Source organism: Dasypus novemcinctus, chromosome 22 (genome assembly GCF_030445035.2).
Source record: "Dasypus novemcinctus isolate mDasNov1 chromosome 22, mDasNov1.1.hap2, whole genome shotgun sequence".
NCBI classification, from domain to species: Eukaryota; Metazoa; Chordata; class Mammalia; order Cingulata; family Dasypodidae; genus Dasypus; species Dasypus novemcinctus.
Genome location: NC_080694.1, coordinates 68,741,828 through 68,766,930, shown reverse-complemented (window position 1 = coordinate 68,766,930; position 25,103 = coordinate 68,741,828). Strand labels below are relative to the sequence as shown.

General features: G+C 41.1%; 3 non-coding genes across 3 annotated transcripts; 2 read left to right on the top strand and 1 right to left on the bottom strand.

Moving 5' to 3' along the window:
* The first annotated feature begins 20,496 nt into the window (after positions 1–20,496).
* Positions 20,497–20,568, top strand: TRNAA-AGC (transfer RNA alanine (anticodon AGC)). The gene has a single exon. It is a non-coding gene; the product is annotated as a tRNA-Ala (tRNA).
* Positions 20,569–24,414: 3,846 nt separating this feature from the next.
* TRNAF-GAA (transfer RNA phenylalanine (anticodon GAA)) lies at positions 24,415–24,487 on the bottom strand. Its single transcript has one exon. It is a non-coding gene; the product is annotated as a tRNA-Phe (tRNA).
* Positions 24,488–25,031: 544 nt separating this feature from the next.
* On the top strand, positions 25,032–25,103 carry TRNAA-UGC (transfer RNA alanine (anticodon UGC)). The gene has a single exon. It is a non-coding gene; the product is annotated as a tRNA-Ala (tRNA).

The window sequence follows — 25,103 nt, the reverse complement described above, 5'->3', positions numbered from 1 at the left end:
ATAGGGGCTGGGGAAGGCTGATTGGTCGAAGCCATGCCCTGTTCTGATTGGTTGCCGGCGAAATGTCAGTGGGCGGTACTGGACGGGGGAGGGGTGGTGGTTAGGGATTGGCTGTCGCTGTTGCTGGGGGAAGGGGCAGGGTTTAGGGATTGGTGGCTGCTGTTGCTGGGGTGGAGGGCAGACTTGAGTTTCCCGCCCACGCCTGGCTATTGCTGCTGTCGGGGGAAGGGAAAAGGGCGGGCTGGATTTTTCTGCCCACGCCTGGCTGTTGCTGCTGTCGGGGGAGGGGAAAAGGGCGGGCTGGATTTTTCCGCCCACACCTGGCTGTTGCTGCTGTCGGGGGAGGGGAAAAGGGCAGACTGGAATTTTCTGCCCTGCGCCTGCGCAGGGAGAAAGAAGGCATCGTGTGGCACCATCCGGGAGGAGGGGCGGCCGCGGAAGCATGGCTGCCGAGAAGGGGAGACCCGAGGGCACTCTGCGCCCATGCCGAACTTCCTTCAGGGGTGGCGGTGAGTTCGACCAGCCACCCTATTATGGGGGCAGCGGCTTGGCCTACCGCGGCCGCTCCCCCGCCAGGCCAGCAAACCACGCTTCAGCCCGAGGGGTGACCGCAGTAGAAATCATCGTCTAGACCAGAATGTTAATGAGACAATGCCTCCTCTGAAGATAACCAGTGATTATATTTTTTAAAGTACTGTGACCTGAGTTTTCCTATTACGTATTTTTATTTGCTTGACTTTTTAATATGATGTTGTGCCAATGTTTGCCAGAGGCAGTTGATACTAAAGTGAGAGGTGGGTCTCTCTTTATTTTGCCTTGGTGCTTTGGAAATTAAATGTCACAAGCAAGGACTATATAAATTTTTATCTACACTTTTAGAACTGAATTCAATTCGGTGTCCAAAATGTGGAGCTAAGCCTTACTTTATATTTACTGTTTGTTTTAGATTTCATTATCATACTTCTTCTGGAAGTATTAGTAAGGCTACTTTTAAAAGATCCCAAACTTGCAACTAAATTCTAAAATTTCTAGTATTGGATCCAAATTCAAAGTTTCTAAGCACACATTTCTTTGTGCTCTTGAACTGTAATGTACAAGGATATATGTGATAATGCTTTGCTTTTAAGTAAAGTTTTTTTTCTTTCAGGAAAACTGCTTTGAATATTTTGAGTAATTTAAACATAACTTAAAGGAGTGGATGTGGCTCAAGCAGTTGAGTGCCTACCTCCAATATGTGAAGTCCCAGGTTCCATCTCCATGCCTTCTAAAAAAACACACACAAAAACACACACATATGAAAAAACCAACTCAAGGTCCAGTTCAATCCCCAGCCCCAGTACCTCAAAACAGAAAGTCAACAAACAAACAAAAACATAATTTAAGATAATTATATTGCTCAAATTGACCACAGTTTTAGGCAACACATTAACTGTGTTTTGAAATTCTGGCAATAGAGACTGCACAAGTTCAGTGGACATAGATAAAATGCTATAGAGATAGCATTTGAGGGGGGGGGGTTAATTACTGAATAAAATATAAAGATAGAAATTGTGGTAAAATATTAAATATATGTATAGATGCTTTCAGTTAGCAATTGATTGTAACACAGGTTCCTCCAATTTTAAAATTATATGAGATTTGTTCACTTCATTTATTACTTTATAGCATGTTTAAATAAATCTTGGAAGCTGTTATCACTTAAATAATACTGTATCTAGATCTTTCAAATTAAAATTGTACCTAAATGAAGTTGTATGTATACATAAAGGATATATATGTACACTGATCAGTTCCCCCTGTTATTTGTTTTATTTTCTTTGTTTATTTACAATGACTGGAAATCATTTACTTTATTTCATTTTAGCTTATCTTTCTATCATAAATAATTGATGAGCATAAAAATAGATGATTTGAACCAAGGCTGACTCACAAGTGTCACTGTACAACATTTAGAGAACATAATCCATCCCATACTTTAAACACCTACTCACAAAGCCCAGAGAGAGTTAATGTACTTCATATAGATATAGAAGATAGAGATCTGGCAGCCCAACATTTCTCTCAGGTGGACATTCCTATTAAGGAAAAGAACCACAATGGAAATACACCAGAACTGTCTTATTGCAGTAATTTTTTTTCATATCTGAAATTGTATTTTGAATAAAATTAAAAAAAATAAATAAATGGCAGAGATCTAACCTGCCTCCCCCCCCCCCCCCAAAAAAAAGAAGTCATGGTAGAGTGTCCCAAACTGGCTTATTTGGTAGGTCCACATCGACACATGATAGTTTCCTAATCTCCTCATCTCTACCCAGTAGTGACATCATTTGCATTGCAAAACAGCGGCCTGATATTGCCCTTGGATTATCTCACCCCTAATCCGTAACTCTGAGCTAAGGAAAGAGTAAAAAGAGAGCACTAATATATGACTTGAACTAAGTAATGGCAAGGAAAGTGCTGAATCCAGACCATGAAAATAAACAGCAAATTTCTTTTACAGACTATTAGAAGGTCTTGATGTTCATCATAAAATGCTGACCTTTCTTTATACCTCAAATCGTCCTTTTCTTCTCCCACAGAGGAAGAATTACATGGAGATCGTCAAGTACATTAAACACTGTTTATTTTATTAGCATCTGGAAAAGTTAGGTTAGTGTTTTGCAAAAGCTGATTCTTAATCTAAGGCCAATCTATGCTTAACTTTTCACCCATCTGCAAAGGAAAGGATAAGAAAAAGAAAAGAGTTAATAAAGTGAGATTTTCATAAAGCTATAGCTACATAGCTTAAAGGACAGACCTTTATTCTTTGATCATGGCTTTCCTAATTTTTGATATGGAAAGCCCAGGATTATATGAAATTATAGTGTTAGAATATGGTAAGTTTTCCCTAAAAGTACTTATTTAAATATATATATAATGAAATTGATGTATGAGTTCAGGCTTGCATGTCCTTTAAACCTTAATATACCATTTATCATTGTGGTTAATACTTTGGAATCAAACACAGTTTGATTTGAACCTGGCATTTCCTAAAGGTAAAGGGATAGGCTCACTCACACCTTCAGAATATGAGAATATTCCACAGACTGCAGGGTTTGGCTGATAGTCAAGGGTACCAAATCTACTTTTAAATTTTGGGAAGTGAAGCAGGAAAACCCTGATCCTGGTAATGGCAGACTACATAATTTAGAACAGCTCTCCTGATAAAGACAACAAAAAGGTTGGATGATATATAAAAATAATTACTTCTTAGAGCATCAAAAAGATAGTAAACTTGTGATGAGTTATCTCCTGAGATCCAGTAAGAGAAACAAACCCAGAGAGATGAGTCTAGCACTTGGGACCACTTTTGCCGAGCTAACATTTGTTAATCTAGAACCACAGGCTGAGCTACACTTTTGACAAACTTACAGGACTAGAGGGACAAAAATGGGAATCCAGAGCTGCTAAAGGTGGGGGCACTAATAACACCTCCCTTTGGGGATGCACCTTAGGAATAAGGAGGATCTCTAAGTAAACCAACCCACAGATAAACTGAAGCATGACCAACATCACCTGGGAAGCTCACAAAATCACAAATCTTGACTTTGGTTTAAGGTGATCTGGATGTGCAGCACCCCTAAGTGTCTGGCAGATGCAAAGGAAGATCCCCTCTGGAGGTACAAAACATTAACCTACATTTCAAATTATTTCTAGAAATAATTATTTTTTCAAATACAATGTCTATCATATAATCAAACAAATGCATGCACTTGAGGAGGCTAGGGTCATGAGTGAGAGCCAGTAGAAACAATAGTCAACAAAAGTAGAACTTCCAGGACTCGAGGTGCTGGAATTATCAAACAGAGGTATAACACAACTGCTTACAATATCCAAATAAATGAACACTTAAAAATGTTAGGAGAGGATTGGAAACTATAAAAACTGACAAAGCAGATGACATTAAAATATTAAAAAGTTAATTTGTAATTGAAATATACAGTAACCAAAATTAAGAAGTCATAGGACAAATTAACAACATATTAGACACTGCTGAGTACTAGTGAATTTGAAAAGAGTTCAGAAGAAAGTGTCTACGATAAAGCATGGAGATACAAAATAATGGTATTAGTAGAAGAGAGGCTTAGATGTAGAGGATACAGTACGAGGCTCTACAAGATGCTTAACTAGGGTCCATAGTGGAGAAGAGAGAATGAAGCAGTGGTAATACTGAAGAGATGATAGCTAAGATATAGAGGGCATGGAGTCCTCAAGGAAGGGATTAATTTCTTCGGTGGGTGGGAGTGTGGTTAGTGCTCCAGGATTTACCGCAGCTGTAGAGAGTTGCTCCTCCCACCTCCAGTGACTGACTGCAGTGGGGTGTAGGGCCTGCCAGTTTAGCCACCCCAGGACGACTCTGATCGGCCACATACACCAGAGCTCCCTATAATGTTGGCTGAGGAGTCGGTGCATCCAGTTAATTCACTTCTCCAGTTAGACAGTCTCATTCACAATATTTTATGTTACAGAAGGAGAAGCAATGGTAGCAAGCAGAACATGAATGAATAATATCAGGGTTCAAGCCCAAGGGGTAAGTATTTAATTCTTTTACAACAGAAGACTTCTTGGAGAGGAAGTTTTCTATATTTCAAGAGGGCATGGAGCACATGTTGTAGAGCTCAGTGTGGGAATGCTGTAGGAAACGTAGGAAGATTTCAAATCATTCAACCAACTAACCAACTAGCAAAATCAAATAAATAAAACATAACTCGTGGAATCTACTTGTTTGTAAAAAAGGAATGTTGAACCCTGGGTCAGAAAAAAGGGTTGATTTTATGGTACCTGTCTGAGCAACTATGTTCACTCACAGGATTTGATGCTCAATGAGCTCCTAGATCTCATGAAAAATATTTATGTCACTTATTTTTGTATTCTTAGAACAAATTCTGCCTATATATAGACAATTGAAAATTGTTAAGCTTAATATTTTAAAAATGATTATACCCAAACTTTCTGTGAACGTATTTCATCTGCAGATTTCAAAAGAAAAAAGAAGTTGTGATTAGGGTACCTCCAGAGCTTGATGAAACTAAACTATCTCAAATCTTGAGTCAGCAGAATTCCGCCCACAAATTAATAGAAGGTGTTTTGTTCTGCCTTTCGCTATATTTCAAGAAAAGGAAAGAAAATGAGAGGAAGAAACTCAAGGGAGGGTGGGAGACTCTGCTAACCACTGAGGGGTTGTTGAATGAGGAGAAGAGAAGTATAAGTAAGGAACCAGAAAATCAAGGGGGCATAGTCTACCTTGAAGGTTATACAGGAACCCTCATAACTGCAAAATTTTAATTTAATTTGAAAAGTTGATTGTTGAAATTTTCAAATATACACACAAGCAGAGGCAATTCTCTTATGAACCCAATGCACCCTTCCATTACACAGCTTCAACAAGTGTTAATCTAGGGCAATCTTGTTTTCATCTATACTCTCACCTGCTAGTCCCTTCAATATATTAAAGCAAATCCTAGATTCTATATTATCCCATCTGCTAATATTTCAGCATATGTCTCTAAAAAATAAGGTTCCTTTTAGGAATCATGAAAACATAATCACATATAAGAAATTAACAGTATTTCCTTAATTTCACCAAGCATCTACACAGTGTTCACACATCCTTGGCACCTTACAATTTTTTGTAAACAGATTGTTTTTTAAATCAGGACCTAAAGAGGTCCATAAATTGAGATAGATTGAGGGGTCTTTTAAGGCCTCCTCTTTTTTCCCCCTCCCTCCCTCCCTCTTTTCTGCCTCCCTCCCTCCCTCCTTCCTATTATCTTGGTTGAAGAAACTAGGTCACATGTCTGTAGAGTTTCCTAAAGTCTATTTTGATTATTATATTTTTGTGGTGTCATTTATTGAGTTCCTTTATCCCCTGCATTTCTTATGAATTGGTAGCTAAATCCAGTTGTTTGATCAGGTTCAGCTTCTATTTTTCTGTTTTGGGAAGACTCCTGGTAAGATCACATACTTCTATAAGGTTGCTCTCTTTTTTGATGTTATCAACTATTGATGATTTTTACTTAGACACATTAATTCTTAGAGTATTGCAAAATAATATTTGTCATTTCTTCTTCACTTATTTGCTGGACTAGTTCTTTCTCTTGAGAAATTATTAAAAAATAAATAAATGAATTACTAAAAGTAATCAATGAATTATTTTAGGACCATTATAAACATTTAAAAAATAATTTTTTAAAATAATTGAAACGTAATTGACATGTTCCAAACCAGTACAGTTTTTGTTTTTACTGATGCATAAATTATTTCCTCTTCATCTTCCTTTTCCACTTTTATTTTTTTCTCTCAAACTATTTCATCATTAGCCAGTGAAAGTTTTGCCTCCTGTATTATTTTTTTCCCTTCTTCTTTATTTTCTTTTAAATGTTACATGTGGGAAACAAAGGCATGCTGTTTCCATAGTAGCAAGTTACTTTCTGACCACTGGGTCATGCTGTCCCTAGAGATATATGTGCAGGTGGCTAATCTCTCAGGGAAACATAACATTCTGGCAGAACCAGGACTTGATAGTACGAGTAACCTGGGCAACAAGATTTATGAGTATATTTGTTTCTATAACATAATAAAACATCTTGACCTTTGGTTACTATCTTATCCACTGTGCACTGTGTTTTCAAGAATGGGATTAGTTAGCTAGAATAGTTGCTGGTTCTCACAATTGCTTGGGGTATATAAAGAAGCCCCTGATATTAATAAAGTTGTCTGATGAGCTTGAGGCTTCAATGCTCTCAGATCCCCTGATCCCAATCTCTCTTTGTCTTTCATTCCCGATACCCTTCAGGTCTGCGACTCCGACATCTGGTGCCCAACATGGGGCCCGAAGCAGTGACTGCAGCAGAGATTCTTCCATGGCAGTATTGGGAATGCAGAAACTGAAAACCTTCCTGACAGGTTGAGGCGTCCATCAAGAGGCGACCCGGGTCTGACATTACAGTTGTAAGTATTTCCATTAATTTTGTTTCCACTAGCATCAGCGTATGGGTAATCAACCGGACATCTGGAAGAATATTCACAGGTACTGAAAAACTCTTTTAAATACTGTCAAGAGTCTCAGTAAAAACTGCTGATATACTTGAACTGTTTGCTCTAGTACAAAAACACTGTTATTGGTTTCAGCCACAGGGAAAGAATCGTTTAAATCTTAAACAGTGGAAACAGGTAATGAAGGCATTACGTAGAGCATACCAAAAAGGAGAAACTATAGCATTGTCGGTGTGGGCTTTAGGGCAACAGATTGCAGCAGCCTTAGATCCTTTACAGTCAGATATGGAGAAAGAGGAGGAAATAACTATATTTTCAAAGGAGCCTCATGATGCGGGTCATCAGAGGGAGGATGACGAGGAAGAAGAGCCTACAGATTAGAAAGAAACTGATCCTTTTCTAAATGAACTAATGTCTAAATTAAATATTTCTAAGGCTAGCATTTATCCTAATCTGTGTAATGTAGCCCCTACGGCTCCACCGGTTCCAAGGCCAGCAGCGTCAGGAATATTTCCTGATACCATTGATACCGGTCCCTACACTAAAAGTATATTTGTGACTAATTCAGCTCCAACAACTTCGATAATGCATTGTTTGTTGCAAGGATTGCGAGAAGGAGATCCAGATGCAATGCAATTGTTATCAGCTTTTCCCGTACATATTCAGCAAATTCCTCCTGATGCGAACAATCCGCAAGGTTATGCTTTTAATCATGAACCTCTGCCATTTAAAATTTTGAAAGAACTTAAGCAAGCTTGTGCACAATTTGGCACTAATAGTCCTTACATGTTTGATTTAATACAAGGACAAGCTCAAACTGATAGGCTTATCCCTTGGGACTGGGACATGTTGGTTAGAACAAGTTCAGCAGAGTTTTTACAATTTAAAACTTGGTGGGCCGATGAAGCTAATATGATTGCTCGCCCTAATGCAGCTCAGAATCCGCCTGTTCTTATTACTGCTGAGCAATTATTAGGTATTGGTGCTTGGTCTGGCATTCAAAGACAGCTTCAATATGATGACCAAGCTATAGCTCAAGTGCGTAATTCTTGTCTGGCAGCTTGGAAACGGATTTGTGTACCCGGTAAACGTATGCAGTCCTTTGCTAAAATAATTCAAGGAGTTAATGAACCATATGTAGAATTTGTAGCCCGATTAACTGATATTTTGATGAAAACTATTAAGATTCCAGAAGCAAGAGAGTTAATTTTGCTGACGCTTGCTTTTGACCAAGCTAATAGTGAATGAAAAAGGCCATTCGGCCCATAAAAGCAGCAGGAGGGTCAATTCAAGATTATATTAAAGTTTGTCAGGATATTGGCTCTACATCCCACCAGATGGCAGTATCGGCCGCGGCTTTTAAGAGTAACTCAAAAAGAGAGAAAAAGAAAGGAAATGGTTTTAAATGTGGAAAGCCTCGCCATTATCAGAAAGAATGTCAATCTTATCTGGCTTGTTCCTTTCAAGGTAAAAGACCACAAAACCCATCTAAAATATGTCCAGTCTGCCGGAAAGGTTATCATTGCGCCAATGAGTGTAAATCTAAATTTCATAAAAATGGAGCTCCAATTGTGTCGGGAAACCGATTTGCAGGCCTAGCTCAGGGCCCTCAGACAAATGACATGAGCCTGGCCAAACAATACCCCATCAGCAATGGCCAGCAACATGCATCCCAATTTCAGAATTAAGAGCTGCTACAAGAGGCAGTGCGGCAGTAGATCTTCCATCTACTGAAACTAAATTTATAACACCAGGAATGGGTATGCAACTTATATCTACTGGAGTAAAAGGACCTTTGCCTTCTGCCACTGTAGGTGTTATTATAGGGAGGAGCAGTTTGACTATGAAAGGATTGCTAGTTCAAGTTGGAATTATTGATAGTGATTTTAAAGAAGAAATAAAAGTAATGGTGCAAGCAGTGAGTCAAGTACCAAATTAATGTAGGATAAAGAATTGCTCAATTGTTGTTACTCCCTTATCATAAACCAGAAGTTCTTCCTTTTAATAGAAAAGGAGGGTTTGGATCTACAGGAGAAAAAATTTTCTGGCAGACTTTTGCAGGTAATGATAAACCTGAGACCACAATCACCATCAATGGGAAGGTTTTTTTGGATTAATAGACACTGGTGCTGATGTGTCAATTATTGCTAAGTGACATTAGCCTCAATCTTGGACATTGCAGAAGGTACCCACTGTGTTTACTGGCATAGGTACAATGACTGATGTATACCAGAGTATTACTATATTTGATGTGTTAGGTCCGGATGGACAGAAATCTACTTTACAACCTTATATAGCAGATGTGGATATCAACTTCTGGGGACATGATTTACTTGGTCAATGGGGAGCTTTTATTCATATTCCTACTTTATCAGAACAAGTAAAGTCTTTATATCTGGATATGCAATATAATACTAGAAGAAAAGGAGATCACAGAGGACTTGGGTATCATTCAGTCAACAAAATTCTGGGCAGGAAAATTTACCATAGGGGCCATTGAACAAAAGGGCAGCCCAATGCCTATAAGTTGGCTAACAGACACACCTGTATGGGTTGATCAATGGCCCCTCACAGATGAAAAACTTAATGCCCTTCATAGTCTTGTAACAGAAAAATTAACTCAAAAACATATTGAGCCTTCTAATAGCTCATGGAATTCTCCTATGTTTGTTATTAAGAAAAAATCAGGGAATTGGAGACTGTTAACTGATCTAAGAGCTGTTAACAAGGTCATGAGCCCTATGGGGTCTTTACAACCTGGGGTTCCACAACCATCCATGATTCCAAAAGACTGACACATAATTATTATTGATTTGAAAGATGCTTTTTTCACGATTCCTTTGCATCCTGCTGACAAAGAAAAATTTGCTTTTTCAGTACCTGCTCTCAATAATCAGGCACTCGCAAAGATATCAATGGTGTGTATTACCACAAGGTATGATGAATAGTCCTACCGTGTGTCAGTTGTTTGTGCATCAGCCTTTAGAAGAATTAAGAGCAAAATTTCCAAAAGCAATGATTATTCATTATATGGATGATATATTGTTTGCTCATGCTTCAAATGACAAACTGCAACAGTTATTTCAGCATGCTGAACAAATTCTTCCTGAGTATGGCTTGAAAATTGCCCCTGAAAAAATTCAAAGGAATGCTCCATATTGTTATTTGGGTATGAAATTGGCTAATGGACGCATTACACCACGAAAGGTGCAAATATGCCGAGACAAGTTAAATACTTTGAATGATTTCCAAAAATTGCTGGGAGATATTAACTGAATTCGACCAACATTAGGAATCCCTAATTATATGTTAACTCATTTATTTCAAACATTAACAGGAGATTCTGATCTGTCTAGCCCTAGGATCTTGTCTAAAGAGGCTGAAAAAGAATTGGCATTAATAGACGATCAAAACTCTCAAGGGCAGTTAACACAAATAGACCCTGATGAAGCTGTTGATTTAATTATTTTCTCAACTCCTCAATCTCCTACGGCTTTATTTTGGCAAGAAGGTATATTGGAATGTTTTTTTTTTTACTTAATAATAAACAAAAGAGATTGCAAACATATCTCCAAAAAATTATTTCCATACTAGCAAAAGGCCGTGTGAGGTTGTCACAATTAAAGGGGTCTGATCCAGATAGAATTATTTGTGATCTTTCTCATGAAGAAATTCAATATTTGTATATAACTAATCCTCAATGGCAAATTGCTATTAGTAATTTTCAAGGCATTATTGATAATCATTATCCTACTTCCAAACTGTTAACATTTTTACGAAGAACCACTTGGATTTTACCAAAAATTGTGAAAACGGTTCCTATTGAAAATGCATGTACAGTATTTACTGATGGTAGTAGTAATGGAAAAGCAGCATACGTTACTTCTCAAAAAGAACAGGTTTGGCAGACTCCTTATTCATCTGCTCAATGCACAGAGCTTTCAGCCGTCATTAAGGTTTTACAAATGTTTCAAGAGCCCTTGAATATTGTCTCTGACTCCAAATATGTGTGTTTAACTGTAGGCCATATTGAAACAGCTCATATTTTTATTACTGATGAATTATCTCAACTTTTTGCCGACCTTCAAGCCCTCATTCAGCAAAGAAGTCAGCCCATATATATTACTCATATCCGGTCTCATTCTTCCCTTCCTGGTCCTCTAGCTACCCAAAATGCAAGAGCTGATTTATTAGTAGGGTGTTTGCAAGATGCCAGTAAGTATCATGCATTGACTCATATTAATACTAAGGGACTTAGACATAAATTTCCTCAATTAACAAAACATCAAGCTCAAGAAATTATTCGCACCTGTCCCACCTGTGGACCCTTCACCACAGTGCCTTTTCAGGCTGCGACTAATCCCAGAGGTCCGGCTCCTAATCAACTGTGGCAGATGGATGTTACTCACATACCATCATTTGGTAAATTACAATATGTCCATGTCTGTATTGATACTTACTCTCATTTTTTGTGGGCTACTGCACAAAGTGGTGAATGTTTTCATCATGTTTGTTCCCATTTATGGTCTGCTTTTGTGGTGATGGGATGCCCCTTGAAAATTAAAACTGATAATAGTCCTTCTTACACCAGTAAGTCTTTTGCTTCTTTTTGTTCTATGTATGCTATAGAGCATGTTACTGGTATTCCTTATTATCCTACAGGACAAGCCATAGTTGAACGCAGCCATTATACCTTAAAAACTATGCTTTTAAAACAAAAAGGGAGAGATGATGAGATGAGATGAGAGATGGTATTATAACACCAAAAGATCAATTGGCAAAAGCTTTATTTACTTTAAATTTTCTTAATGTTTATAATTCATTGACACCTCAGGAATGTCACTTTGGAAAATGTCAAACATCTACAGTGGCCACAGGAAATGAAGATCAACCAATATTCTGGAAAGATATTTCAAGCAATGAATGGAAAAAAGGCAGGATCAGAGCATGGGGATGAGGCTATGCTCTTGTCATTTCAGAAAATGGAGAACAGGGAAGCAGACTTGGCCCAGTGGTTAGGGCATCCGTCTACCACATGGAAGGTCTACAGTTCAAACCCCGGGCCTCCTTGACCCATGTGGAGCTGGCCCATGCACAGTGCTGATATGTGCAGGGAGTGCCCGGCCACGCAGGGGTGTCCCCCACATAGGGGAGCCCCATGTACAAGGAGTGTGCCCCGCAAGGAGAGCCACCCAGCGTGAAAGAAAGTGCAACCTGTCCAGGAATGGTGCCGCACACATGGAGAGCAGACACAACAAGATGACGCAACAAAAAGAAACACAGATTCCCGTGCCGCTGACAACAACAGAAGCAGACAAAGACGATGATGCAGCAAATAGACAAAGAGAACAGACAACTGGGGGGGGAGGGGAGAGAAATAAATAAATCTTTAAAAAAAAAAAAAAGGAGAACAAATTTGGTTACCTGCGAAGAGGATTAAACCTCGGAATGAAGAGATGGGGTCTCCTACAACTTCTGAAGAAGGTGATCGTAAGTAATGAGGAAGCTGCAGGTAATTACACTTATTGGGCCTATATACCTAACCCCCCATTACTTAGAGTGTTAACCTGGAAAGATCCATTCTTTCATATATATCTGAATAAGACCCATATATTCCCTGTACCAATTGATGATCGATCACCAATTAAACCCCATCAGGAAAGACAAAGAATCTATAATCTTGTATTACCATTTGATTATCGACCCTTATGCATTGGTAATCATCCTTCCTGTATGTATGTTGAAAATTGGACCATGATTATCTTCAAAACTAATAATACTCAGTCTATTGTGATGTTATTTCTCTCTTACAATTTTATAATGACTGAAAATCCTACTTATGATTGTCCACAAAAAGACAGTAGGGATAAAGAAGGATAGCAAGAGTGCCATATAGGAAGAAGATCTGTCATTTTTAATGATTCCTATGGAATAGTGTGGGAAAGTGCCCTTATGAGGAGTCCCACTAAATATAACAGCAGATTTATTTGGTATGGGTTAAATAGTAAAGGACAACAAATTAGTAATATGCAATATCCCTTTCATGAATCCCTTGATTTGGATGAAAAAAATAATTTTTACTAACAATAATAGTGTTTGGAAATATAAAGGGAAATAGATCCCTTCTCCATGGTGTAATATTACATCTATACACAAGCAGAAGAATCTGTGGAAAGTTTTTCTAGGAATAGCTCCTACTATAGAATAGATTGGGAATAATAGTAAGAATGGTCAATATCTGCATTTAGATCAAATTCATCATTTTCAGTCGTGTGTAAGAGATCCTTATGTGTTTGTGGTTGGAAAATTAACCATAACCGAGAATGCTCTATTTTATAAAAGTGGGGCCTTGCATACCTGTTTGTCTGAGAACATTTTACAGAATGGAGATTTCATTACAATGGCTCGAAGGCGGCGGGGAGTGTGGATTCCAGTGCGACTGAACCGAGTTTGGCAATCGTCACCTGAGAGTCAACTGCTGTTCCATATGGCTCGAGGTGATTTGTGGGACTGCTAATAGCTGGCATACTAGGGCTGATTGGTGTTATTGCAGCTGCCACTACAGCTCCCGTGGCCTTGCACGAGACTGTGCAAACTCAACAATATGTGCATGATTGGCATAAAAATGCTAGTGACTTATGGCATAGTCAAGAACATATTGATGAAGAATTAAACAGTAGAGTTAATGATTTAGAATCAGCAGTTTTACATCTTGGAGATCAAGTATATAACTTAAATCTATGTAGGGGATTAAAATGTGATTGAAATGAAATTAACTTTTGTATTACTCCACTTGCTTATAATAATTCTATGTTTGGGAAAAGATTAAAATCATTTGATAGGTCATAAAGGTAATATGTCATTAGAATTAGAAGAATTACAGAAAAAATATTAGAAATGTCTCATAATCAGATTTATGTAGCTAAAGATAAGGTTATCTTTAATGATTTGATTTCTCATTTCAATAAGTTTAATCCAGTAAATTAGTGGAAGTCTCAACATTTTTTATCAGCATTAGGAATAAGACTTTGTGTGTTAATCTTGTTGCTCATTGTTTTTGCTTGACTGGGATGAGAAGTATGCCAAAGACTGCACCATGTTGATGCGATGGAACAAACTAATAATTTGGTACTTGCAAAAAACCTGATATAGTTCACCATGGTCAGTGTGCTTGGCTGGTAGCCAGTGATGGGTAAGACTCTCAGAGGAGGGCAACCTAAGACAGGCACAGCCACCCTGACTAAAAAAAAGGGGGAAATGTGGGAAACAAAGGCATGCTGTTTCCATAGTAGCAAGTTACTTTCTGACCACTGGGTCATGTTGTCCCTAGAGATATACATGCAGGTGGCTAATCTCTCAGGGAAACATAACGTTCTGGCAGAACCAGGACTTGATAGTACAAGTAACCTGGGTAACAAGATTTATGAGTATATTTGTTTCAATAACATAATAGAACATCTTGACCTTTGGTTACTATCTTATCCACTGTGCACTGTGTTTTCAAGAATGGGAATTGTTAGCTAGAATAGTTGCTGATTCTCATGATTGCTTGGGGTATATAAAGAAGCCCCTGATATTAATAAAGTTGTCTGATGAGCTTGAGGCTTCAATGCTCTCAGATCCCCTGATCCCCATCTCTCTTTGTCTTTCATTCCCGATACCCTTTGGGTCCACAACTCCGACAGTTACATTAAAAAAATATGAGGTCCCTATATCTCCTGAATTCTTTTGACATGACCCAAGGAGCCCTTGATAGAAACCTTGTTTTCCTATATCATAAGATGTTCCAGTATTATTTTGTACATTTATTTTTCCAAATACCTAAATTCAGCTATTTCTCAAAGAAACACAAGTTCCTGTTTGTAGAAGTTGTAGAGATGAATGCCTGGGCCCTAAGGGTTCACTTTGCTATTCACCTGGTCATTATTTCTAGGCATTTTCAGTGTACAGAGCTAAGAAAAGTTTAAAAATTTAAAAAGTTATTTTATTCTTATTAGAGAGTTATAGGTTATATTAATCAGCAAAGGGCTGCTGATGTAAAATACCAGAAATTGGTGATGTTTATAAAGGGTATTTATTTGGGGTAGTAGCTTACAGATACCAGGCCATAAGGCATAAGTTACTTCCCTCATCAAAGTCTATTTTCAGGTGTTGGAGCAAGACGGCTGCCGACACCTGTGAGGGTTCAGGCTTCTGGGGTTCCTCCCTTCCTGGGGCTTGCTGCTATTTCCTCTGTGTGCTTACTTCCTGGGGCTCCAGCTTAAGGCTTCAGCATCAAATTCCAACATAATAAACCCTCAACTCTATCCTTTGAGATGCCTTTTATCTGTGAGTCCCCACCCATCAAGGTGCAGGTACTCAGTGTCCTACTGACACAAGAGGTTTACTTCATTAAGTAATCAAGTTAACCTCTGAATCCAATATAATCTTATATGCCCAGAGGAAAAGATAAGTTTACAAACATGATCCAATATTTCTTTTTATTGTTTTTAAAGATTTATTTATTTCCTGCCCTGCCTCACCCCAGTTGTCTGTTCTCTGTGTCTATTCCCTGTGTGTTCTTCTTTGTCCACTTCTGTTGTTGTCAGCAGCACGGGAATCTGTGTTTCTTTTTGTTGTGTCATCTTGTTGTGTCAGCTCTCCTGCGTGTGCAGTGCCATTCTTAGGCAGGCTGCACTTTCTTTCCTATTGGGCGGCTCTCCTTACGGGGTGCACTCCTTGTGCATGGGGCTCCCCTATGTGGGGGACACCCCTGAATGGCACTTGCACTCCTTGCACGCATCAGAACTGCACATGGGCCAGCTCCACACGGGTCAAGGAGGCCCGGGGTTTGGACTGTGGACCTCCCATGTGGTAGACGGATGCCCTAAACACTGGACCAAGTCTACTTCCCCCAATACTTCTTTTTGGAATTCATCAATAATATCAAAGTGCTACATAGGTATACAGAAAAATCATGCAGAGAATAGAGTTCCCATATACACTCTCCCCCCCCCCCAGTTTTCCCTATTATTAACATTTTGCAAGCCATTTTTACCTTGCTGCTTTCAAGATTTGCTTGTTATCTATGGTTTTCAGCTGTTTTGTGTGTCTGTCTGTGGATATCTTTGTATTTATCCTACTTAGAGTTTGTTGAAGTTCTTGGATGTGTACATTAATGGTTTTCATCAAATTTGGGAAGTTTTCAGCAATTAGTTTTTTTCAAATATTTTTTCAGGGGCACTCCCCCTGAACTCACCTCTGCCACAGGTAGTTGGGAACAGGATGAGAATTTTCAATATCCTGCACACACCAGCAAAATACAAAGACTGCAGACTAGGAGCTGGAGGGGAAAGGGCCGGCGCTCCTGGCTGTACCAGTCTGGGGTGGCATTTGGTCAAGCTGGGCTTGGAGGAGGGACCGCAAAGCTGCGTCATAGCTCAAACCCACAGACTCCCATGGTTTTTCCTGAGATCTAATAATTTTCTTTAATAAATATTTCTTAACATGCCCTGAGGGCCATTTCCAGAAACTTTAAATATTACATATTATTATTATTTAAAGATTTATTTATTTATTTATTTCCCCTTCCCTCCCACCCCAGTTGTCTGTTCTCTGTGTCCATTTGCTGCATCTTCTTCGTCCGCGGCATGAGAATCTGTTTCTTTTTGTTGCATCATCTCTCTGTGTGTGCAGCGCCACTCCTGGGCAGGCTGCACTTTCTTTCATGCTGGGCGGCTCTCCTTATGGGGCGCACTCCTTGCGTGTGGGGCTCCTCTACGCGGGGGACACCCCTGCATGGCAGGGCACTCCTCGTGCGCATCAGCACTGCTCATGGGCCAGCTCTACATGGGTCAAGGAGGCCTGGGGTTTGAACTCTGTACCTCCCATGTGGTAGACGGACGCCCTAACCACTGGGCCAAGTCCACTTCCCACATATTATTTTTTATAGTCAATATGTATTGTAAGTATTTTAAACCCCCTTTTCCCATCACAACTGAGAAGTGTGTCCTCAGAGCTCCTCATGTTGTCATGCCCCAGAGTTTTGTTTTTTTTTAACTTCTCTCCCCTTCCACCCCACCCCACCCTGCTGTCTGCTCTCTGTGTCCATTTGCTATGTGTTCTTCTGTGTCTGCTTCTATTCTTGTCAGCAGCACCAGGAATCTGTGTCTGTTTTTTTGTTGCATCATCTTGCTGTGTCAGCTCTCCGTGTGTGTGGTGCCACTCCTGGGCAGGCTGTGCTTTTTTCGTGCCAGTAGGCTCTACTTGCAGGGCCCTGACACGGGGCTTCCCTGCATGGGGGACACCCCTACATGGCAGGGCACTCCTGTGCATCAGCACTGCATGTGGGCCAGGAGGCCCTGGGTTTAAACCCTGGACCTCCCATATGTAGGTGGATGCTCTGATCAGTTGAGCCAAATCTGCTTCCAGTCTTGGCTATTATTGATTGCTTGTTCTTCTAAATAAACTTAAAAATAGTTCTCAGTTACAGGAAAAAAGATTTTTATTGCTATTAAATTCATACATTATCCTATGGGAGAAATGACATTTATATGAAGTTGAATCTTTCTCTACAAAAATACTGTTTATTTTTACCATCCCCAAGTATATTTTTGTGACTTACAGGGGTATATTATAGTTTTCTTCATATAGGTTTTGGAAATTTCTTTTTAAGTTTATATCCAGGAATTTTTTTTCTCTCCTTTAAAATTTCTTTTCTTTTCCCTTCCCTCTTTTCCCTTTCCTTTCTTCCCTTCCCTCTTTTTTTCTTTCTCTCCTTTTCCTTTCTTTCTTTGTTACTCATTTGCTGTTGTTAATAGCGGCTTCTTTTGCAATTTATATTCTAACTTTTTTTGTACATATGAAGGATATTGATTTTGTGTGTTATTTGACAAGTTCTTATACTCTTGAGTTTCACAGATATTTAAGCTTACCTGTGAAAATAAATTTTCCCTGGTCTTTTTAATTCTTATGCCTCTTCCTAATGACATTGTCTTGTTCATTACCTTGACTGTTGCCTCCAATCCAATATTAAATAAGGTGGAGATACATACTGGGCATTTTTGTTTTGTTCCTGACTTCAGTAGCAAAGCTTCTAGTGTTTGCAATGAACTAAAATGCTAGTTTTTGACCTGAAGTATATATATATATTTAATCATGTGAAGGAATGTCCACAATTTTTATTTTATTGAATGCTTTTAGCACATTGAATAGATTTTGACTTCTGTCAAATGTCTTCCTGCATCTATAGAGATAATTTTTTTCCATCTTTTGGTCTGCAGTATAATGGATTATATTAATAGCTCTCCTAATAATGAATGATCTTGCATTCCTGGAATAAATTCCATTTGGAATCATGTATTACTATTTTGAAAAGACATTTATTATTTATTTCTCTCCCCTTTCCCCATTGTTTTCCACTTGCTTTCTTGTCAGCAGCACTGGGAACTTGTGTCTCTTTTTCATTGGTCATCTTCCTGCGTCAGCTCTCAGTGTGTGCAGCACCACTCCTGGGCAGGCTGCACTTTTTTCGCGTGGGTCGGTTCTCCTTGAGAGGAGCACTCCTTGCATGTGGGGCTGCACTTCAGCACTGTGTGTGGGCCAGCTCACCACACCGGCCAGGAGGCCCCAGGTTTGAACCCTGGACCTTCTATGTGGGAGGTGGAAGCTCTGTAGGTTGAACCAAATCCATTTCCCGTGTATTACTATTTTTAATCTGCTATCGGATTCTAATTGTTACTATTTTTACTTAAGATTTGGGCATTGAATTCCTATATTTTATACTTGTAGTTTTCTTTTTAAAATTACTTCTCCCTCCTTATGCTAACTAATTTTCCCCAAATTTATCTTTTATCAATCCTTCCTTCCACATTCTTTTAGTTTATTTTATTGTTCATTTTCCAGCATTTTGAGCTGTGTTTGAGTCACTTTTCATTGTTACTGATATAGGTATTTAAAGGTATAAATTCCTTCTCATAAATATTTTAGCTGTTTGTCATATATTCTGATGTATCACATATATCACGTATGAGCTTTATTTATTGGGGCTTAAGGACAGGACAGATCTTCTCTGGTAGGTGCGGTCCAGAGAATGAAGACAGTTGTCTGCAAAGAGGGGGGAAAATAAAGAGCAATATGGAGGGTCTCAGAACAAAGACATTTGGTAATAGAGTTTCTGTGAGGGTCACATGAAACACATGAATGGGGTCTGGAGATGTTACTGTAGGAAGGAATTGTAGAGCCTGGGGGAAATTACAGCCTAAGATAGCATCTGTACATTGTTTCCTTGTGGGGAGGTCTGTTACAGTTTAACTTGTATCCTGGGGCGTGCTGAGGGCTGAATTTCCCTTAGGGAGGGGCAGCCAGGGCTGGGACCCACTGGACCCCACAATCACATTTACGTTTTTGTCATTTTTAAGAAATTATTCAATTGAATTTTGTATTTTTCTTTTGATGCAAGATTTATTTTATAGCATGTTTTAAAATGTCTAGGTGCAAGAGACTTTTGTTCTCATTTTGTTTTTGATTTCGAGTTTTATCGCATGACGGTTAGAGAAAGATGTGTGTATTATTTCTGCGGTTTGGAGTTCACTGAGCCTTTCCTTGTGGCCCAAGATTTGCTCAGTTCACATGAATGTTTCAATTGTAGGTCGGAGAATGTGGTGGTGGTCGGGAGAGAATTACGGGGCCCAAACGCCCTCACTGTGGTCTCCCCGCTCCTCAGTTTTCCGGGTGGCGATCCAAGGATCCATATTTTTGTGAAAATCCCCATTCATTCTCATATGCGAATCTCTGCAGACTGGTCTAAAGCTTTTATTCAAGTTATGACTGAAGTCCTTTTACTCTCTGGATGGAGAAGGATCATTTACTGTATTCTCCTACTAGGTCTTTCTGCCCAAATAAACGACTTCTCCGATGGAAGCTGAGGCCCCATCTTCCCATGGGCTGGGACGCAGGGACCCAGGCCCGGAGAAGGGTCGGGTTGGTGACATCTCGCCCACCCTTGGGGAGCCCCGGGCGTCCTCCTGCTGCCCGCCAGGGGGCGCGGTCCTAGCCGGCGCCCTGGCCCCTCTGCCCGTCGGCGTCTCGGTGGGCCTGAGCGAGCCCGCGCAGGGCGGCGCCGCGGCCCCTCTAGCCTCCTCCTCTCGCCTCCTCCTCTCGCCTCTCCCCGCCCGGGCCCGACATGGCCCCTCTTTCCTACCCCTGGCGTCGCTCTGTGTGACTTTCTGCAAGCCTTTAAAGCAGTGACGAGAGCGGGAAGACACGGGGCGAAAAGTGTCATCCACTCCTGCAGGTGGCGGCGGGAACACTGCTCCGGGAGAACCGGAGGCGACGATCCCGGGACCGATGGGCGCTTGGGGGCTAGACTGCAGTTGGCTCTAGAGCAAAACCCCACGGCGACGAAGATTCCAGAAATAGTGAAGTTAGGACTCAGGCCGGCGAGCAGTCTTGGAGGCTTTCCCGGCAACAACAGCGCGTCCGGGGGGTGTAGCTCAGTGGTAGAGCGCGTGCTTAGCATGCACGAGGCCCCGGGTTCGATCCCCGGCACCTCCAGTTTTCTCAACTCCCGGGCTTCCCTTTTCCTGCTTAACCTCCGAGTAAACCTGTCTATTTCCCGAGGGCCTGGTGCCGGGGCGCCCCGTGTCCACGCCCCGGGCCTTATCGCCGGGACCTGGCCAGCGAGTCCCCAGCACGCGGCCCCGGGGCCGAGCGCGCTCCCCTTTGGCGCAGCAGGAATGGCAAGAGGCGTGGGGAGACTGGCAACTTGCTCTCGGCTTCTTTCGTTTTCTGGGCTGTGGTTGGCCCTGATCAAAGCGGAGGCTGGCAAGGAGAAACGCCGAGCCTTTCAAACCGGAAAGTGGAGAAATGTATTTTCATGAGTGTGTGTTAAGGCGTCAGAGGCCGAAATCGCCCCAGCGAGCAGAGCATCCGGCTGAGGCTCGCAAACCTCTCGGCCTGATTTCTAGTTTCCTTCCGTCTTTACACCCAACTGAGATAAGCTGATTTACAGAAGTCTCACCTAAGACAGCTCTGCCCTCTACTGGAAGGCGATTTTCCAGACCCTTGACCAATGTGGTCCTTGGGCCAGAAGACTTGGCGGCATCTGAGAGCAAGAAATCAGAGTAAGAAATGCAGAACCTCAGCTCCACTCCAGATCTACTGAATTAGAAGCAACATTTTAACAAGATTCCCAGGTGACTTCTCTGCATTATAAATTTTGAGAAGCACTGGCACGAGTGCTAGGACGTGGATTAAGAAGGCGTACATTCTAAAACATGGCTGCATTATATATATAATATTTTCCAATTTCCTGTTCTAATGTAGAAAAATAGTTGTCATATATTTCTACTATTCAAAATATTTGTGTTCTAATCATTGATCCTGTCTCCCCTTCATGGTAATATGGCATTTGTTAATATTTTTTTGAATTAATATACATGATTGCATATGATGTGGTGTTCTTTTTAGTAAAATATTTCCAAGTTATGCAGCCAGGACAGTGTTACCTTCCAATGTGAATTCAGAAATCTGTATCTTTGTTTCTGCTCTGCAACATTTAAAATAATAGGAGAGATTCCAATCATTTAAAGAACTCCAGGCTGCCTCCCCTTCACCAGCTACCAAATCTTCACAAACTCTTGTACTAACCTATCCCAATAAACAGTGTCAGACCCTCCTTCTTTTTTTTGTGAAATGATGAGGGTAATAAATGAATCAAACTTCATAAAGATTAAAAGTTATTGTGCATCAAAGGACATTATCAAGCAAAGGAAAAGACAACCTAGAGAATGGTGGAAAATATTTGCAAATCATATATATACCTGATAAGGGTCTAGTATCCAAGGAGGTCTACGTCTGTGATTTAAGGGAAGAAAGGATAGGATGCAAAAGTCAAGAACTTACTGTGAGAAAACCGTAGAAAATATAGGGTGGAGATTTCAAAGACTATATGGCAAAGAAAATCCTGGGTGTAAATTAAAACTCCAGAGCAATACGTTAAAGCTTTTGACACGAAAACCATGTCAAGTTTTGTTCTGTCAGTTTTTTGAAAATGGCACCCAACCAGTTACAATCTTTTCACTGGTCCTAGGTGTGTTAAAAATGTACTTTCCATGCCTGCATTTTCCAGAATAAAGTATATTGGGTATGAGTGAGTTATTTTTCCAGAGATAAATGGTTACTGTATCAGAAAAAATACACTTCATCCTCATTGCAAGACAAAAATCAAATCGTAAACTCTATGTATTAAGTTCTTTTTTTGTAGTGCTGTGGGTCCAGCAATTCTGAGCATTTCGTGTAAATTTTGAAGGAATGAGTAGATATATTGATGTTTTTGGAAGCCAGGGCTCTCACAGAAGTCATTTACTAGTTCTTTTGGCTGGTGGGAAAACCCGATGGTAGGTGGAGAATGACAGTTGATGACTGAGAATTAAGTAGGGCTGTTCCTCCAGTTCTTGCCGAGGTGCCCGATACTGCGGTGCTTCCGGACAACTTAGGGCGCAGTTAGAAGAGCTCTGTTGCGCGTTCACCCAGCCAGCTCCCGGCTCAGCACCCCACTAGCTGAAGAACCCAGGGCCGACGTGCGCGTGTGGGGCGAGGCGGCGGCGACTCTCCAGGTTTTGCCAAAAGGTCCCTATGGCGCCTCACCGACTGGCTGGGGATGGTGGCAGCTCACCGAGCAAGCCGGGGACACCGCGGCTGCCGCCGAGTCCCACACATCGGTGCGGTTACGCTCACATTCGGCAGTAGGGCATCCCCAGAAAGGGCGAGCCCGCGCCTACAGCGCCTTCTGGCACACCCAGGATGGGCCGCCCACCCTCCAAGAAGCCGGGCCTGGACGGCCTGTCCAACACCGGGGCGGTGTGATCCCGTACGACGAAGGCCGTCTGGCAGCAGTTGTAGATAAAGTAGAAATGTGTCCAAGTCCCTACACTGCAAAGGACCTACACGCCTTCATAGGCTTATTACGTTACGGGAGGCCCTTCACAGCCCACCTGCCTCAAATATTTCTACCATTATGTGGATTGATAAGAGGAGGCTCGGTGGTATCAGGACAGTGAGGCCGAGAAAGCAAAAACAGATGTGAAATAGTCTCAATCTGTAAGGATTTTCCTTTGTTTTTTTAGGAGTTTACTTTCAGCTACTTCTCCCCACTCTCTTGTTTTCCACTTGCAGTATCTGTCTCCCTTGTTTTCCTTAGGGGGCACTCGCGAGCTGAACCTGGGAGCCTCATAGTTTTGGAGGTGGGGTGCCTGACCGCCTGACCCACCTCCACACTCTTAATCTTTAAGTAATTCAATGGCAAGTTACATACACTCATACAGTAAAGTGGCTCTTTTGTACATTTCTTGTGATTAAAGCCACCTTTCACCAACCACACACAGGTTTTATCAAAGCAGAAATGAGTACGTGCAATGGCATTAGCTTGTTGGAAATTCTTACCCCGATAATTTCCCAGGTTTTTTTTTTTCTTTTTCACAGGACTCTCATCCTATTTTATTTTATTTTCCTCTCTCTCTTTTTTTAAAAAAAATGTTACATTAAAAATATATAGTAGGTCCCCCATATACCTTCCACCTCCCTCACCCCACTCCTCCCACATCAACAACCTCTTTCATCATCGTGGGACAGTCATTGCATTTGGTGAACACATTTTGGAGCACTGCTGCACCACATGGATTATAGTTTACATTGTAGTTCACACTCTCCTCCAGGCCATCCTGTGGGCCATGGCAGGACATACAATGTCCAGCATCTGCCCCTGCAGCACCACCCAAGTCCTGAAAATGCCTCCACTTCATATCTCTTCCTCCCTCTTCCTACCCTCAGCAGCTACCGTGGCCACTTTCTCCACATCAATGCTACAATTTCTTCTATTACTTACCACAATAGTTCCGTAGTAGAATATCAGTAAATCCACTCTTATCCATACTCTATTTCTCCATCCTGTGGACCCCGGGATGGTTATGTCCACTCCACCTCTATATCAAGAGGGGGCTTAGATTCCACATGGATGCTGGATACAATTCTCCTGCTTTCAGTTGTAGGCACTCTTGGCTCCCTGGTGTGGTGGTTGACCTTCTTCACCTCCCTATTAGCTGGCAGGGGTAAGTCCAATAATCCAGAGGGTAGGAGTTGCAAGTCTGCTGAGGTTCAGGGTCTGGGTGTCACATGGACAGTCCAGAGATTCAGGTCTCCTGAGTAATTTTCCCAGGTTTTGAAACCTTGAATAAAATATGTACTGTCAGTTAACACTTCATGGAAAACTTGAGTGGAATATACTACCAAAGGAGAAAGTTCTTTGATTGGATTAGCAAAATCTTAGTGATACGTACACTTTTGCGATTTAGGATGCAACTATTAAGGAGGGAAAATCATTATGCAAAAAGTAGCTGAAGTTGCCGAAACCCGGGATTGAACCAGGGACCTTTAGATCTTCAGTCTAACGCTCTCCCAACTGAGCTATTTCGGCCCCTGAAAAGTGCTCCAGGGCTGTCTTTCAAAAAATAATGTTTTGTCATTGGCCATGTTCCAGTGTTTTTCAGAGTTAATCTTATCTTTCAAATTTCACCTATTCATTCACCTGGGAACACATGCGCTCCGGGGCAGTCCAGGTACGAAAACGCGATCCAGTTTTCAAATGGACCCGCTGACAGAGGAAGAGAGAGGAAAAGGGGCGGATCACGCCAAACAGGAGGAAGCTTTCCTGCGTGGTCGCCCCCGGAGTTGCACGACCCGAACATTGCTCAGAAAACTAAGGGAAATGAAAATGAACTAGGGAGCTGCTTCTCTGTGTCTTCTTCCGGCCCTTCTTTATCTGTCTTACTCTTTAGTGACACTGCAAAGGGGAAAAGAAGATCAAGAAAACAATCAGTTTTCCTGACAGGTTCCTGAGTACCTTCTGTTCAAAATCGCTGCTGAGGCCCATTAACACTAAACACCATTACCACCTTGCAAGAGCCGCAAGAAGTACATAATCCTACACTGAACGGCCTTCGCTTACCCAGAACCTGGGAGGGGGTGTAGCTCAGCGGTAGAGCGCGTGCTTTGCATGCACGAGGCCCCGGGTTCAATCCCCGGCACCTCCA